Below are 16,239 nucleotides of genomic sequence, written 5' to 3' on the forward strand. Positions count from 1 at the left end.
TCAGTGGCAAGTATGGAACGACCTGTCTTCAAATTCCTTCATTTATTTTGTGGGAATATAAGACACATGTAGATAAGTACAATTTGTGTATCTGTGTATGCAGTTTATAAAAAAACAACATCAACTTGGTTTATTAACTGTTTTTAAAAATTAGATAAAAGCTGGCATTTGAAGAGCTTAACCCCACCACACATATTTAGATCCTATTCTGTATAACCAGACCTCCCATCTGACTTAGGTGTGAACAGCAGATCAGGATGAAGTCCTTCTCGGTAACATGATGGAAAATCCAATATGTCTCTAGACTTCCTTAGTTCTGCTGTTACTTCATGGGAGCAACAGTCAGGGTCTGTTCTGCAACCAGCTGAGGAGTTTCAATCTGAGCTCTTCACTGAAGGAAACACAGCTTTTGAAAGAACCCCAGTGTGTCTTGTCTGGAAGTATCTGATATTATCTGTGCCATGTGTTCAGTGCTTCTCAGCCTGTGGGCAGAAAGGCTTTTCCTCGGGCAGCCACAGAAGGAAATATATTGGAGAGAAAGGTTTGGTGTGGGAGTGGATTGGTCCAGGAGAGAAATTCTGTCTTAGGAAGTGGTCTGCAGCATGCAAAAGCCAGAGAACCACCGATGTAGCACATTCCACGGGCAAAACAAATAAATGCAAAGGCAGATGTATCCCAGGCAACTACAGCTTTGCACGTGGGATACTCTTAAACGCACACCAAGCCCTAGCTCTGGGCCACTGCCCAGCTGTTTTCTCCTTAAGTGTGGTGAGCTGACTTTTTTCCACTCCCTGTCCACCAGCCAGTGACCTGCAGCTCAGCTCCAGTGGGAATATGCCCTGGGAACAACTGGAGTGGAGCTGAGGCTGCTTTAGACCTTACTATCTGAAGCAGCCACCTGTGCAGGGTGATCACAGTATTAGGCTGGGCTGCTCCTGGGCAAACTCTCAGGTGCGTGATCTGAAAGTGCAGGAGTTCTGTGGCGCAGCGGAAGGTCCATGAGCACAGGTTCCCCTCAGTGCCCGGTTGGTACCACAGTCTGTGTATGTGCTGTGTTTGTGCTTACACTCCGCTACTTTTCAGGGAGTTAAACGTTTCCTGGTGGCCGGGGCTGTGACCTACGCCGGCAGCAGCAGCAGTGGGTGTGTGTCTGAACTGGCTGACACACACACACAGAGGCACACGAAGCAGCCCATTTGCTGGAGGGGTGTGCATGTGCGTGCGAGGGAGTGGAAAGGGGTGGCGGGGATGGAGGAAGGGAAGGAGCCAGGGGAAAGTCTGACACTCCGCGCAGAAGGAGCGAGACCCTCCGCCGCCGCCGGGGAGGAGCTCGCCCGACTCGCAACGCCTCCAGCACCCGGCCCCCGGACCCGCACCAGCCTCGCCCCTCACCTCGCTGCCGTTCCGGCTCCACGGCAGGTACCTACCAGCCCTGCGGGGCTCCGCGACTTTGCGCCGGGCACCGGAGCACTTCTCTGCCGCCGCCGACAAGGGGTAGAGGGGGAAAAGTGCGTTGGCTCCCCTCGGCTTGTCCCGGAGCCTCCGCTCGGCTCTGCCCCACCCCGGGGACAGGGAATCGGCCGCCGGCATAGGCAGCGGTGGCCGGGCCACCTGCCTTGCTGTCATCGGGGAGGTGGGAAACTGCTGGCTTGGGAAACCCCCTCGGCTGTGCCCTGGGAGGGCAGCAGAGGTGGGTTTGGGGGCTCAGGGGCGAGGAGGAGGCAGTTTTGGGGAGCGGGGGTTAAAGGCTGTGGTGCTGGTGCAGGGAGAGGTGTTTCGTTCTTTCAGCCCCGGCACCCGTGCGCCTGCTGCTGCCTCTCATAGGTGTCTCGAGACGGTGGGAAGGGCGCAGTCAGCCCCTGGTGACCAGTAAGGAGCTGTTGCGTGCTGGAGCTGTGGCAAAATTCCTTCCTTTCCAGAGAGGCGTCCAGCATTGCCCGGAGCGCGGCTTTGCTGAACGTGCCCATCACTAGGAGCTGCGGAGCACCTGGCTGGCCTGGGGTGCTCACTGAATGAGATTGTACGTCTTCTCACACTGACAGCCTGTACTTTGCTTTGTGCAAGGACACAGAGGGTGGTAAAGCTCCTTGTTTTGCTGTGGATATTACAAAACGAAAGTTACTGCTTCTAGAAAGGAGACATTCCTGAGTGCGTTAGGTAATTGGGTGACTCTGTACTGAAGAACTGCAAAGCAGCCACCTATGCTTCCTCATAAAAAGCTTCACTTTGATTCGAATTTGGAACATTAGTCCAAGAACAGTAGAGATCAATGGGGCAGTCTGACCATAAGCAGAGAGCACTCTGCTGAGAAATCAGCAGCTGAATGCTGCATCTGCAGCTCTGACAGAGGCCATGGATATGCAGGCAAGAACTTTTGCAAGGCTTTTAGCGTGCCACTTTATCTTTTTTACTACTTGCAAGTCTAGGGAACAAGTAAAGAGACTTCACTGTTTACTGCTAGAAGGTTTTAATGCTATATGGTACAATATTATGATACTGGTTTAATGCTATATGGTACAATATTATGATACTGGTTTTCAAACCCTCCTTACTATAGCTGATGTGATTTTAATCTTTGCCTTTATATCAGTGTGTTTAGCTTATTATGGGCCTGATCCTGAAAAGCAGTGCTCATCATTTCTTGTAAGGTATGTAAGGGCCAAGGTCATGACTATGTTTGTGAAAGCTGGGTGTCTGAATAGCTTTCTGAAGAGGAATTGGAGTGGTTTAATTAATTGTAATCCTACTTTCAGAGATACCTAAATCCTGCAGGTGTCACACCTCTTTTTCTTTAGCATTCCAAGAGAACTCCTGCTCTGAGATTCTTCGTAAATAGAAGCATTTTAGCCTTGATAAGGCTGAGCAGTTTGGCTTCACTTTTATTTGAACTTTATTTTGGCTTGGACATCCGGACAAGCCGGAGATCCAGGAACTAAATTTACTTCCCCTCTTTTTACCACTGGATCAATCCAAAACGGATTATTAGGGTATGGGCAACAGCGCACACCCCCTGTTAAGGTGCAGTGCTGAAGCACAGAGAGATTTGTTCCAAACCAGGCAGAAGCATTTTGAGCCAAAGTCACCCGCAGCCCGTATGTGGGCTCTGCCCATGGAGCGCTTTAACCAGAAATGGAAATAGCAGCTTCACCAGTATCCTCTGCCACATCTCAAAATATAAGAACAACTGCAAGAACAAGAGCTGGTATAAGATGCTTCCAGGACCATAATCTCAGGGAGAGAGAAGTGCCTTCTGGGAGAGTTGAGTAAGGGACTACATCTCAGAAAGGTATAATTTTAAGTTGTATGCATGCCCTCAGCTTTGGCTTGGTGGGCAGCTGCTCTGAGATACCCAAAAGAGAGATACCCAAAAGAGAGAGACCTCTTTTGGACCCCACTGCCAAGCTTCTGCCTTCTTCTCTCCAACTGCAATAGCCCTGATCTCACTCTACCTCTTAATAGTTTTGTTTGTTTGCTTGGTTGTTTTTCTGAGAGGTGATGTTTTCACTATAGATACCACAATTATGCAAATTATATTGCACTCCTGAAATTCTACTGGGATTTTGAAGTTGAATTAAAAGAAAAAAGGCCCTAGGAAAAAAAAAAAAAAAAAAAGAAAAAGTTTTAATTAAGCTAGAATATTAAATGGAAATTGATGTTGTTCAATGGGAAAGAGCATTTTCAAGTGTTTATGGATACTGCATCATTAGTTCTCAGAGGCTAGATAATGATAGTTAAGCAAATCAGCATTGTAAACACTAAGGTACTAAAAAGCAAAGCCAAAGAATTAAACAAAACCTGTCTCTGTTTTGGCCCTGGCAGAGCGGATATAGTCAGCATCTTTTTCCATGTTCTATCGCAGAACAAGTGGAGGTGTAACTGTTCCACACAGTCAGGGTCCTGACAGTTTAATTTTTGGAAGGTTATAACCATTGAGAGTCACTCTGTGAGCATGCTGTCAGCTTCAGATGGTCAAAATAATTATGTGTTTCTGGATTCCTTTTGAATCCCTGTTTTGTTTTTTCTTTCCTCTTTTTTGCTGTTAAAGATACGGAATCTGTAATCTCGGGTGTCTCCACTGTGCGCCACTGCAGTGTAGACATACCGGTTACCTGTGGCTCCGGAGAGGCTGATTCATCAGCTGGGAATCAGCTGAATTCCTGGCTCATGATGGCATTTCTTTGGCTGAAATGTCTGGTGCTGGAATGGGCCACTGAGCCATCTCTATACTCTTTGAGGTTTCCTACACGAGGGAATCCTTCGATGCTGGTTAAGCAGGCTTCCCTACCACGTGCTCCTGGCAAGGCAGCCTGTGGGATAGCCAGAGCTATAGTTGGCACTTTGTCTTTTTAACCCATGGAAAATGCCAAAGGTGCATGCTAAGCATTGTTAAAACAAATAGATGTGGAGAACCTGTGATGTGTTTGTTTTCCTTGCTTTCTGGATTTTCTCCAACTACAAACAAGCAACAGAGGAGCTCATAGTAAAGCCATGCCCAGGAGATGTGAAAGCGTGGTGGCTGTATTTAAACTATGTGTGAAACAATTTTTTGCGCCATGGGTGTGCTGTTTTTATCTTTTTATAGCACTTCACCTCTGTGGACTTAATGCAATCTCCCTCCTGTCACACATTTCTGTCTGGGTTTTATATATTTTGTAAATTTAGCAATGGCAATGAGTCAGTGCTTAAATTATTTCTGTAGAAATCTTTAGCCTTTTTATATTTTCCTTTCCATCCTTGTGTATTCGGAAGGACGCCCCTCTGGTATTCTTATTTTTCACATCCTAGACCCAGGCTGCATGAGCATCCATGTGTTATCGGACAGTGAGTGATAAAAAAAAAAAAAGAAGGGAAAAAGAAAACCCCAGCCCTTCTATTCCACTTATTCCCCAGCTTAGATGGATCTAACGTCACATGGAGGGGATCCAGGATGAGTCAGGGAGCAGTGCTGTGGTCCAAAATTCCAGTTTGCATTACAGCTGGGAGGCAGCATTTAGCATCATGTGGATTTGTTTTCTTTTAACAGGAACTGCAGAATAATTTATGGGAGTCATACAGCCTAATGGTCAAAGCAGATAACAATAAGCCAAAATGAACCTGGATTCCCATCTGGGTTGAATTATTGACTCAATTTGACTATCAGAGTGATGGGTGTGGTATTTAAGCCTAGAACATTATACTGGCATTAACTAAACCTTTGCACTTCCCCACAATGTAACTGGAAAATGTGATTAAGGTTCAGAGCTCTGTTGGTACCTAACAGTTTACCTTATAGTCAGCTTCACTGCTCAGACTAAGCACAGCACATTTAAGGCATTTATTTGCAACCTTAAGTTGCGGGACAAATCCTAATGGGTCCTGCATGAATATGGCTAAAGACAAATTCATGCCTTAGAGTTTATATGTACTTGGAGACCCGTAACTCATGAGGACCTTCTGCACTGCCTGAATTTCACACTGTATATATCACTTAGCTTTCTGTATCTTTTTGTACATCTTTTTTTCTTCTGTGTTATTATAAACAGAAATAACAATAGTGTGAGCTTCTTCTTTTAATGTGGTTGGTTTAAAAGAAAAATATATAAGTAATTAAACTGTTTCCAGTCTAGTTGATCAGTGCATCATGAGACTTGCAGGAAGCAGATGTCATACAGAAGAAGAGAGGCTAAAAGTTCTGTAACATCTGAGCATGCTCCAATGACATGTTGGACTGTTGTTTTGCTTTGTTGTTTTACCAAGAGGATAGGGAGAAGTTACCAGTTTTCCTGGAATGACCCCTTCCAAAAATCCTGAAGTCACTGCAGCCCTGAGTCTCATCTCATCTTGCATCAGCATAGCTCAGGAGTAAATGCACTGGAAACAGAAAGCCTAGGATTAACTGAAAATTACGTAAAACTAAGGCTGTCATGAAATGAAAGACCCATGTCTGTTCTTAGTCTCTGTATGTAGTGGCTTCAAGGGACTGAAGCACATGTTTAAAGACAGACTGCTGTGTAAAATGCTCCCTTGGAAGAGGTCTTTTGCTAAAGTTTAAATCTAGAGTGAGATCAAGTCTTTTAAAAGTTAAATGCAGTCCCAAGGGCTGATGTGGCCAAATATTCCAGCTTAATCTTGGCTAGCATTTTAACATTTTGCACAGCTAGATCTAATGGTATGTGCCTACCTAGCTTGTTATATTCCCCTGGAATTTATCAATGACACACTCCATATAATTGTGGTTACTTTTTGTCCGTCTGAAATCCTTTTTTGGTTTTGCAAGGGAGACACTGCAAGAGGGAGTATGTAAAAAAGCTTTTCTTAACCCAAGGCAAAAGTTGATTTTTTTTTTTTCCCTTCCACAATGAAGAATTAAAACAATGTCTGTTACTCTCGTGCTTAATGTCAGAATCTCTGCTAAAAAATAGTAAGAAGAAATATGATTAATTTTCCATATGGAACTTATTCCCTGTAAATTTATAATGCACATATGTGAGGTTTTATGAAGACTTACACTAATAGCCTTTAGGAACAGTGTAATAGAGGAAAACTGTTCATAATACTCTTTGGTATCAAAAGAGCTGAACAGCTACACTTTAAGAGAGGGAAATAAAATGAAGGACAATGACAAGGAGTGATGTACTGCTGCAAATGCAGTTCCTTTTCTCCAAGATTTACATACAGAACCAACCTTAACTGTAAGGTCCTTCTGACTATTTTACTGACATCTTCCACCTGCTTAGAAAAGACCAACCATTTACTTGATCTCACAACTTGTTTCCTTTTTTAAACAGGTGCCTGAAAATATTTATTAAGGACCTAAATAAATCTTCAAAGCTACTACAGTATGTCCTAGCAGGGTGATTGCATGTTGCATATCTGAAAATCCGCTGCTACTTAACAGAAATCAGAGGAGATGCAGGATCAAATTTGTTTGTTTCTGTCTTCTACATTTATTTAAAATCTCGTTTTCAGTAGGGAGCATGCATAAGATATGGACAGTATGGAAAGTCATGATTTATCACTTCTTTTTGTATAATTATTAGTTACAAGCAGTGGACTTGTTCTTATTCAGTGAAGTTCTTATTAATTTATTAGCTAATATTGCAGTAGCATCTGTTGGTCCCAGTCAGAAATGAAGGTCCTCTTGTGTTCAGTACCAGTGATGCATAAAATTAAAAAAAAACTAAACCAGCTTTCAACCACAGTGTAGGGCAGCAGTCAGCAAGCACAGAAGACTGAGAACCGCAAGTTCCCCCAGAAGACAAGTAATAGAATCAGGTTTATTTCATAGAATAAACAGAGATCTCAGCCTGTTTTTCAGTTGTTGAATAATACAAGCATCAGGGCAAAATTCAATTTGTATGGCATTATGAGATCCCCTGTTGTGAAAGACAAACAGCAAATTTGGGCTAATGCCTCAGTGAACTAGTTACATTGAGTTAACCTGACTTTTGGTTCCTGTGACCTCCATAGTTTAGCAGATTATTTTCTGAACAATGCAGCTTCAGAGAATCCACTTTATTCTGGGGAGTTGTATTATAAGGAAGTTAGAGATTTTCTAGAGGCACAGTCTCCCTGTGAACAAATCCGGAATTCTTGGATCCATTGAGCCACGTAATATTTTGAGTTGGAGACTAAGCCTTTGTGCTAGATAGAGCTGCTGCACTGAGGAATTGGACAGTGTCCATGGGGATGACAGTAGCACACAATGGTTGTTCCAAAATAATCGAGGTATAACAAGCTGCATCCTCGGTTGGTGTAAATTAGAGACATGTGACTGAGATTACTGGAGTCATTTGTACAGGTTAAGGCCAGTGCTATGTCTTTAGAAGACATGAGCAGCTTGAAAAGCTGAAAGAGAAAACCGGATATTTAAGTTAACAGTATAGATGAAAGCATTTGGAGAGAAGAGTTGTAAAAACAATCTAGCAGGTGAAGCACTAAGCAAATGCTATTGCTTCTTATCACTGCCTGGATTATTGTGGTGTGATCTCCAAAAGCCCCAGGTCATGAGGAGTACCCTACAGCTTAGTTCTTGAGCTGCAGATTTACGCATCTGAATTCATTTAGGAGCCTTAGCCATGTCCTCTTCCAACAGATAGGTATCTATGTAGGGTAGTCTTCCTTGTGTCAGAATCTAAAATAATAGTAATAAAAAAAAAATCCCTAGCCTGCATTTCAATGGTTCAGGTGCCTGCTCTTGCCTGAGGTGATCTGTTTTTCAGTTGTGGTCTGCATGGCGGTGGTGTTTGTCTTTGGTACCAGAATTTTCTCAGCTGCCATGGTTCCACTTTGTTGCAAGTGCTCTGTTATCAAAGGCCCAACAGAAAAGGACTGTGACGTGGCATAGTCAGAGCATCACCTTTCAGGGATAAGATTTCTCTCACTGGACCTCATCCAGTTAATGTTTTGGCATTGGTGTTGGTAGTTCCTATTTGATACTGAACTACACTGTTCAGTTAATCGTTAGGAGTCCAATCCTACCTGTTCCTAAAATAATGTACTGATCTTGGGACTGCTGGGTAAAAGGTGTTGGGAGAGGTACGTCTTCTGTGGGGGAGCTGGGAGAGCTGGACATGCTTGGAGCTCACCTTGGCTTTGCAAATACGGTGGGCATGGTAATGCCTGGTTTTGAGCACCACAGGCATTGAACAGTTTGGAATAACAAGGAATTTATTGTATGTGTACCGGATGGCCCAGGTGCTATGGGAGACATGTTGTTAAGCAGGTTTTGCTAAATACAAAGCCTGGTAACAGCAAAAGGCAGGTTCTATACTTGTCTCTGTTGCTGAACCTGGCTAACTGAAGAGCCAGTTAAGATCATAAATCTCTGTTATTAATCTAATCTTTTGGCTAAAGCAATTTTAACAAACAAGGATGCTTTACATAACTGCTGCCTGAATCATTGTGGTCTGTTGATCTGTCTTCTACAGTATATAATGTTGTCAGAATTGAGGTTTTCTCAGATCTGATGAAATCCAAGAAGTTTATTTTAAGACTCATTATTTTGTAAATTGATCTCAAAATTCTGAAGGCTTTAAGGAAAAAGCTGACTGTAGGCAATTTTTTAAATGTCAGTCCCAGCTAACTGAGGAAAAAGGGAGAAAATTGGTGCATCTAAGAGAGCTGCTAACATTGTTCAGGCTTAAGGGACTTTTAGGTCCTGTTTCTAGAAGAAAAGATTCATTTATGTCTGCTGCTCTGTGTTGTCTATCATCTTCTTTATATGGGTGTCCTGGGTAATACCATTTGCAGCATACAGATTTGTTCTGTAGTTCTCATTGGTGTTTATAGTCCTCTAGTGACATCTACAAACAGCAGACATTTATTATCTCATAAAGCTACCTCAGCTTGAAAAGAGTGAAAAATGAATATATGGCAAAGAAATACCTTTCACAAGATAACATCTCAAAAAACTTTGCACCTTTCAGTGAAATTAAGGGAGTTTTCATACGGGAAGATTTTCCACCTTTAGAAAAAATCATTATAGACTGCTTAGGCTGAGCATTGATTAAACTCACAATACAAAATGTATCTGAAGGGGAAAATGGTATACTGATACTCTTACAGTATCCCTCTGAAAATTCATTTTATTTTGTTTTATTTTGTTTTGTTTTGGGATTTGTTTTGTTTTTTCCTGGATAGGTTTGCACTTTTAAGTACAGATCAATTATTCTGCCTGTGCCCATGAACCTGAAGCTCCTGTGTCCTTCGCTTCCTGTGGCTTTGCAAGATCTCACTACTTTCTAAATGGCAGCATGAGCACTGTTTTGAAACTCATAATACAGATATTGATCTCTTTGATGGCACTTAAATCCTGCTACTTCGTGATAGACAAATTGTTGTGCTTTGACTCTTACAGTGATGGAAGGTTTGTTCTTTATTCTACATTTACTGCTGTTGTACATTGATGTGTAAGGATGAAGACTAAATACTTATGCACAAAACACTGCTGAAAGCTCCAATTGCAATTTCTGTACCTTTCACAGTATGATGGAAAAGCAGGAGGTATATGCCGCAAACAGTACAGGGAGTTTGTCGCTTTCAATCCCAAACATCTGGTTTCAAAGCAAGAGAAGAAAAATAGGCAGAATGAAATTATCATATTTAGTTTAACATCAAGGGTGAGATTCTGCATAGTTTTTCCAATTTCTTCCATTCTCCTGGGTCTGTCTTGGCTGTCAGTCAGTGTCCTATGGCATGAGGGCTTGGCCACTCTTAGCTGGAATTGCCTGTCCTTGCCTCTTTGCTGCAACAGTTCTCCAGGTGGTTTCAGGGCACAGGACAAGCTGCTCCTGCCTCTAGACCCTTCCCTTCTGAAATTTCATCTCCTTCCTACAGTTTAACTATCTCTTGTGATTTTGTAGGAGCTGCAGGCAAAGTTACCTGTATCCTGTCAATTCCCAGAAATGGTCCAAACATGATGAAAAAAATTCATGTTAAAGGGAGAGAAATTCAGACAGATTTCAGTTCTTGTGTCAGGTTTTCGTGAAAATGGGAAAAAATGACTTTGTGATAATATTTATGTCACTGATATCATAGGCACAGCTGTTCTGCAGTTGGTTAGTGCTGAAATATGGATAGTAATTTTCTTAGTAAAGAAAGGCTTTATTTCTGTTTTTATCCTAGGTTACCACCCTGTTGTAAGGATAATGAAATCTGTTCTAATGAATGGTATTTAAAAGAAAAAAAGTACTTTCCATCCTTTTTGTCTTTTCCTTCCTTCCTTTCCCTGCAAACAAGGTAAATGACACTAAAATGATGTCAGAAAAGCATTTTGGAAAGTGTTTGGATTCATTGTGTTTTGTTTTCCATCCAGGAATTCACATGACACAATGGAAAGTGGGATCTGAGACCTCTAAGATAAATTATTAGATTATCTATAAAGCGCTACACTCATCTTTATGGTGAGTATGTAAGGCCAAAATAAGTGGGACACAGTGGCTTTGAATATAAGTAGCCTTGTTATCTTTGGTGCAAGCATCAGCAGAGATTGCAATGGTCTTGTGATGGCCCTGGGGCCATCTCACAAGGCCCTGCAGTAGGCACTGTATTGTTCATTTTGTTCTCAGTAGTGTTCTGGTGCTTGGATGACATGATCCTTTTAAAACTGTGCTGTCTCTCTTCATCCTTCTTTGAGCCACACAGAAGAAGAGGTGTGAGCACAAGCAGTTAGAGAAGTTGAAAAGGTGCTTGAGGAAGATGGAGAAATTAATGACTGACACTGTGAAAACAGTTTGTTCTGTAGATCTACCAAGACTCTGTGGGCAGATCCTCTGTCAGTGTCTCCAACATTTCCTCGTAGGAGACCAGCAGCTTTTGTCAAACTGATTTTATTGGGTTCTACTGATGGGTTCTGGCCTGAGCTACAAATACATACCAGAAGCTTCCCAGGGTTAGCCTCTGTGTGACAACACTCAAAGGGAAAACACAGCTATACTGTGGAGGCAGCATCAATTGCTCAGAGCTCTTTTTGGACATGCTCAAGTTGAAGATGTGACCTCAGTCCCATGGGTGTCTTTTCTTGTTTAGCTGACATTTCCACCTCCTGCTTTTCTGTTAGGCTGGGGGAAACTCCCCAGATAGGCATTTGAGGTTTTGGCTGTGTTTGCTGCCTAAGTACTCATTCTTCATCCCCTACAGAGATATGGTGTGTGTGGGATTCTCTGGTTAGTGTAAAATGTGATTCTCTTGTGGTTCACAGGACACAGGTTGGAAACCCTGATGAGGGACAAACATGTTTCCTTGTTCTGAAGCTGGCTGATTGAGCAAAACTTTCTCATTTTGATGCAGGAGTTCTATCTCTTTCAATTTCAGAAGATGGGCAAGGCAATGCAATGTAAAGGATGTCGCCGAATCTTGTTTTCTTCATGTCCCCAGAAACTGAATCCTATTTGGATAGTAAACACTAGTCCAAGCTACTGGATTAAATATAAAGGTAACTGTGTAAGGTTTCTTTGGTCTGTTTAATATAGGAGTTGATCAGTTGTCTCTCTAATCTGCAATCTGGAAAACCTGTCACAATTAAGCATTTCTTTTGCAAGATGCATGATGTTTTACCTGTATGATTCCCACAAGCTGTCTGTATTCTGTGCTTGTAGTTTCTGAAAACAAAATAGGGATAGACTTTGATGATAATTCAAAGTAGATTCAGGGTTGTTTCGATTAGTTAGGGATCATGGCTGCTGATGTAGAAGGGGAGAACTGCCCTTATGTAGTACCCAAAACAGAGTTTTATCTTGTCGTTTGAATAGTGTGAGACTGTCATCTCTCTCTCCCTCCAGAAACTTGCTTTTCTGTTTCACCTTACTGAGATAGTAATAAAATAAAAATAAATAAATAAATAAAAAAGTAAAATCATCACAGATTAAATGAATGGAGCCTATTTTGTAAACTGACCCTTATTGCTATCTAGGTGCAAGTCCCAGACAAGTCAGAGAACATGCTTACAGTTCAGCAGTTCTCCCCAAGATTATTCTAAGAAACACATATCTCCCACTACTGAAGCCTGTTTTGGTCTGATAAGGTTTGTCTACATGCAGAAGTCAGCATGCTGTTAAACTAGAATAACAGTGTACAGTGTGGTGTCTCCTTCACACTAACTCTCTGCATGACTGGTCGCAGCGTCTTATGTCCTGAGGCTGCTTTAGAAGTGAAATAAGCTGTTTTCTAATTAAAAGTCTAATATACAGTTCCATGTGGTTTGATTGCAGAGCAGTCGGTATGGTGCTGATTCACATCTTACTGTGTCTGGGCTCTTATGTTCACAAGCCATTTCAATTTTGAGGTCTTGGCAAATTATTTCTATAAGTGCAACAGACAATATCAGTGCATTTTACTGTGATACAGAGCACTCTAGTATGTGCTACATACTAGAGCAGAACTCTGCTCATTGAGGTGAACACAATATATTCAGTAATTTTACTGAAAGATCCAACTTCATGCTGGTGTTTGTGTGTTTACTTCCATCAAAATAACACCTAAAAATACAACACAGAATTTGGCCTCATTGTGCTATTACTGGTAAGTTAACATCTAAGGAGTGCTTAGGGGAGAGCCATAAAAATGAGAAGGGAGTTTTTGAGTCAGGTTTCATTCATGAGGAAAAACTAAAGGATTTGAGTCTGCATAACTTGTTTGAGTTTGACAAAGAAGACATAACTGTAAATACTTCAAAAGTTTAATTCCAAAAACAGCAGAGGATTTGCTTGATGTTAATGACATACCGAAGGTTAGGACAGCAGCTCAAGAGAGTTGGGGTTAATTCCATGACATATGTCCTTAGGCAAGTCATTTCTGCTTAGATCCTAGCAAATTCCTAAAGGCACCCAACTGCCACTTCTTTGTCTACATCATTGTGTGATAGTCAGCTGAGACTGAAAGCCACCTATTTTAGACAATTAACTTGCTAAATATCTTTACAGGTCTAGATCTTGGCCTCTACCTGCCTCAGCTTTGTATGCTTGTAAATCGGTAAAAACTGTCTTTTGTCATAGAAAGAGTGTGAGAATTATAGGTTCAGAAAGTACTGGTGTTGTAACAATGGGATCCATGCAAGTATACTGAGTAGAAAAACTAATTAAGATGGGATTTATTTCACTTCTCTGTAGTGTAAGGTGGTCACATAATCTTCCTGTTTTCAGCACAGACATGAGGCGACAGTATCCGAGACAGGGGATGAATTCACCCCAGCAGTGTCTGTCTCCACCCTCTCTGAAGGGAGCCAAGACAATGCCTGAACTTTAGATGGTTGAAATTAGGCAAGATGAATATTATCTTAAAAGGATCAAAAAAAATCAACTCATCTTGATTTTAAGGGAAAAAAATTCTGTAATGAGTGCATTTGCAGAGATGTTATTTTAATGGGATGACAGAAACCACCTCAAAGAACTTGTGTTTTTCTCCTGTTGTTTCTCATAAAACTTTTAGGAAGCCTTTTATTAAAATATAACTAGATGATAGAGTTCCCGCTTCTGTTTCTTTGAAGTAGTCCTTATGCAGACTAGCAACATCCCGAAAGTGCTATGGTGCACATAGTACTAATGAATGTTGTATCCAGTACTGACATTTGACAAATCTAGGTCTTAATAACTAAATGGGAGCTGGGCTCTTTTGGAAATCAATTCCTAATGTCTCTTTCTTTTATACAACAGCCTCATGCTAGTTGGAAGTACTGTATTACCTCTAGGTGGTAGCTACCTCCTTAATGTGGCTAATTCTCAGAGAAAATACGATTACGGACACTGAGTTTAAAGAAAAAAAGTATGTAGGAAAATTAATGTTATTGAGAGGAGAGCTACAAAAATTATGTGACCTTTTATTAGATTTGCTGAAGGTCCATGTGCAAAGCAGCTGTAGGATGCTGAGGATCTGAGGTAAGGTTGAGCTACACAAAGAAGATAGAGACTCCCTTTTTACAAGGTCTCACATGGAAAGGATGTGGGGTCATGGGTACAAGTTACTCTCAGAGAGATTCAGGTTGGACACAAGAGGAAAATTTTTCACAATGAGAGCAATCATTTGTTGGAATAATCTCCCAGGGAAGTAGTAGATTCCCAAACATTGGACACTTAAGATTTGCCTGGAGAGGGTGCTGGGACATCTAGTCTAGGTCAAACTTTGCCAAGAAGGGTGGGAACAGATGATCCTTGAGGTCCTTTCTAACCTGGTGTTCTATGGTCTTATGGACAAAGACTCCTGGGGAAGACCAAGATGACCTATATGTCTGAGGTCCCTACTAACCCATGCAATTGCACAAGTTCACAGTTCAAAGAAGGATGAGCTTAATTAGTTTGTCCTGCTGTAGGTGTGACTCGGTGATACAGACCTCCCTTATATTACTACGTTTGTTACCCTGCGGGGCAGCAAATTCTCTTTCTGACTAGTTTAAAGAAAAGGCCTGCTTTCAGGCTTTGTCCATCTTGGTTTGATATCTCCCACCTCCAGCCTCTCCAGAGCTCATCTTCTCACAGCTGGACTCTTCTTTCCTTCACAACTGCTTGTCATTTTCCTTCTTCTCTAGCTTTGCAGTGAAAGGGAGAGTCCCTTTTTGATGAAGAGAGAAGGATGAGTGAGCCGTCAATCACTTCAGGGACAAGGACCTGTTGTCAGAGAGACTGTGGCTGGATACTGGACTAGGCTTATGCTTGGGAATGTCTAAAATGTGCTGAATTCATAAGAGCAAAATATGTTTGCAGGAGTTGATACTGCTTTTTCTTGACCTTGCAGACCTGACACCAGTTGCTTTGGGAAATCAGAGCTGAACTGTCCTGAAAACTTAAGAGGGGGATTTAAGTTTTACGCAGGGGATCTAAACATGATGGGGACTTTATAGGGGTATGAAAGCAGGCCTGACTCAGATCAGGACATGAAATAACTCTCTAATTGAAGAAGTATACTTGGATCATAAGGCTGTGAGCTTAAAAGCCCATTTTCAAATTGAGTGAGACTTAATGTATTAGATGGGAGATGCACCTATTACTGGTTCCCTGGAGAGCCTTGGACTTGAACTAGGCACTATGCTCCTGAACACTATAAGGTTTCTTGGATGTTCCTCTTGCAGAAATGGAAATATGTATGTCCTGCACTGTCAATGTGTAAGGGTATAAAGGCAGAGATTACGTGAACTGCACTCAGACCAGCTTCTTGCTGGGCTCCCTTGGCACCCCAAAGTCCTAATTGTTCTCCTGAGTGACTCCAAACCTGTCAATTCACACCATCTGCTTTATGCTCTAATTCAGGGGCTCTGAATCATCCTCTGGAAGTACTTACCTCTTTCCTCTGGTTTACGCCCTCCAAATCTCACTGAGATGCCTCATGTAGGCAGTGAAATAGGCTTACAAGTGGCCAGTGCTTCAGACACAGAGGGTGACTCTGTGTATGAGTGCTTGTCCACAGGTCTCTGTCCTTTTTCAGGGCCAGAAAATTCTGTCAAATAGGAACAATGCCTACATATAGCAAAGTAGTTGTTGTGCTCAACCTGTTACTGTTACTGACAACTATTTCACTGTCTGCTCCTGCTGACCATTTTATCCATCTGATGTCATTCATTATGTACTTAGACTATAATCTGCAAGGAGGTGAGGCTCTTGTGTCCTCCTCTGTACATGTACAGCACTAAGGGGTTCTGCCCCTGACTGGGGCCTCTAGGCACTATCCCAATATAAATAATATAAAAAAATAGATCATCAGTGTAACATCCATCAAGAAAACCATACAGAAACTTAAACAGTGCTTTAGTATTGAATTCCTCTACTGTCTAAT

General features: G+C 41.9%; 1 protein-coding gene across 2 annotated transcripts in view; it reads left to right on the plus strand.

The window, feature by feature from the left end:
- The first annotated feature begins 822 nt into the window (after positions 1–822).
- SEMA3D (semaphorin 3D) overlaps positions 823–16,239 on the plus strand; it is a 138,608-nt gene continuing 123,191 nt past the window's right edge. Inside the window, exon 1 of one of the 2 annotated variants that reach the window (XM_061368179.1) lies at positions 823–951. The gene's annotated coding sequence lies outside the window, so the exon portion shown is untranslated. Of the gene's footprint in view, positions 952–1,221; positions 1,420–16,239 lie in introns of those variants that run through there. The other variant, XM_061368178.1, reaches the window with a different exon arrangement.

The sequence above is a fragment of the Neopsephotus bourkii genome, unplaced genomic scaffold, assembly GCF_033783945.1.
Source record: "Neopsephotus bourkii isolate Nb327-2 ecotype Australia unplaced genomic scaffold, CSIRO-AGI_Nbou_v1 NB_1423, whole genome shotgun sequence".
In the NCBI taxonomy this organism is placed as follows: Eukaryota; Metazoa; Chordata; class Aves; order Psittaciformes; family Psittacidae; genus Neopsephotus; species Neopsephotus bourkii.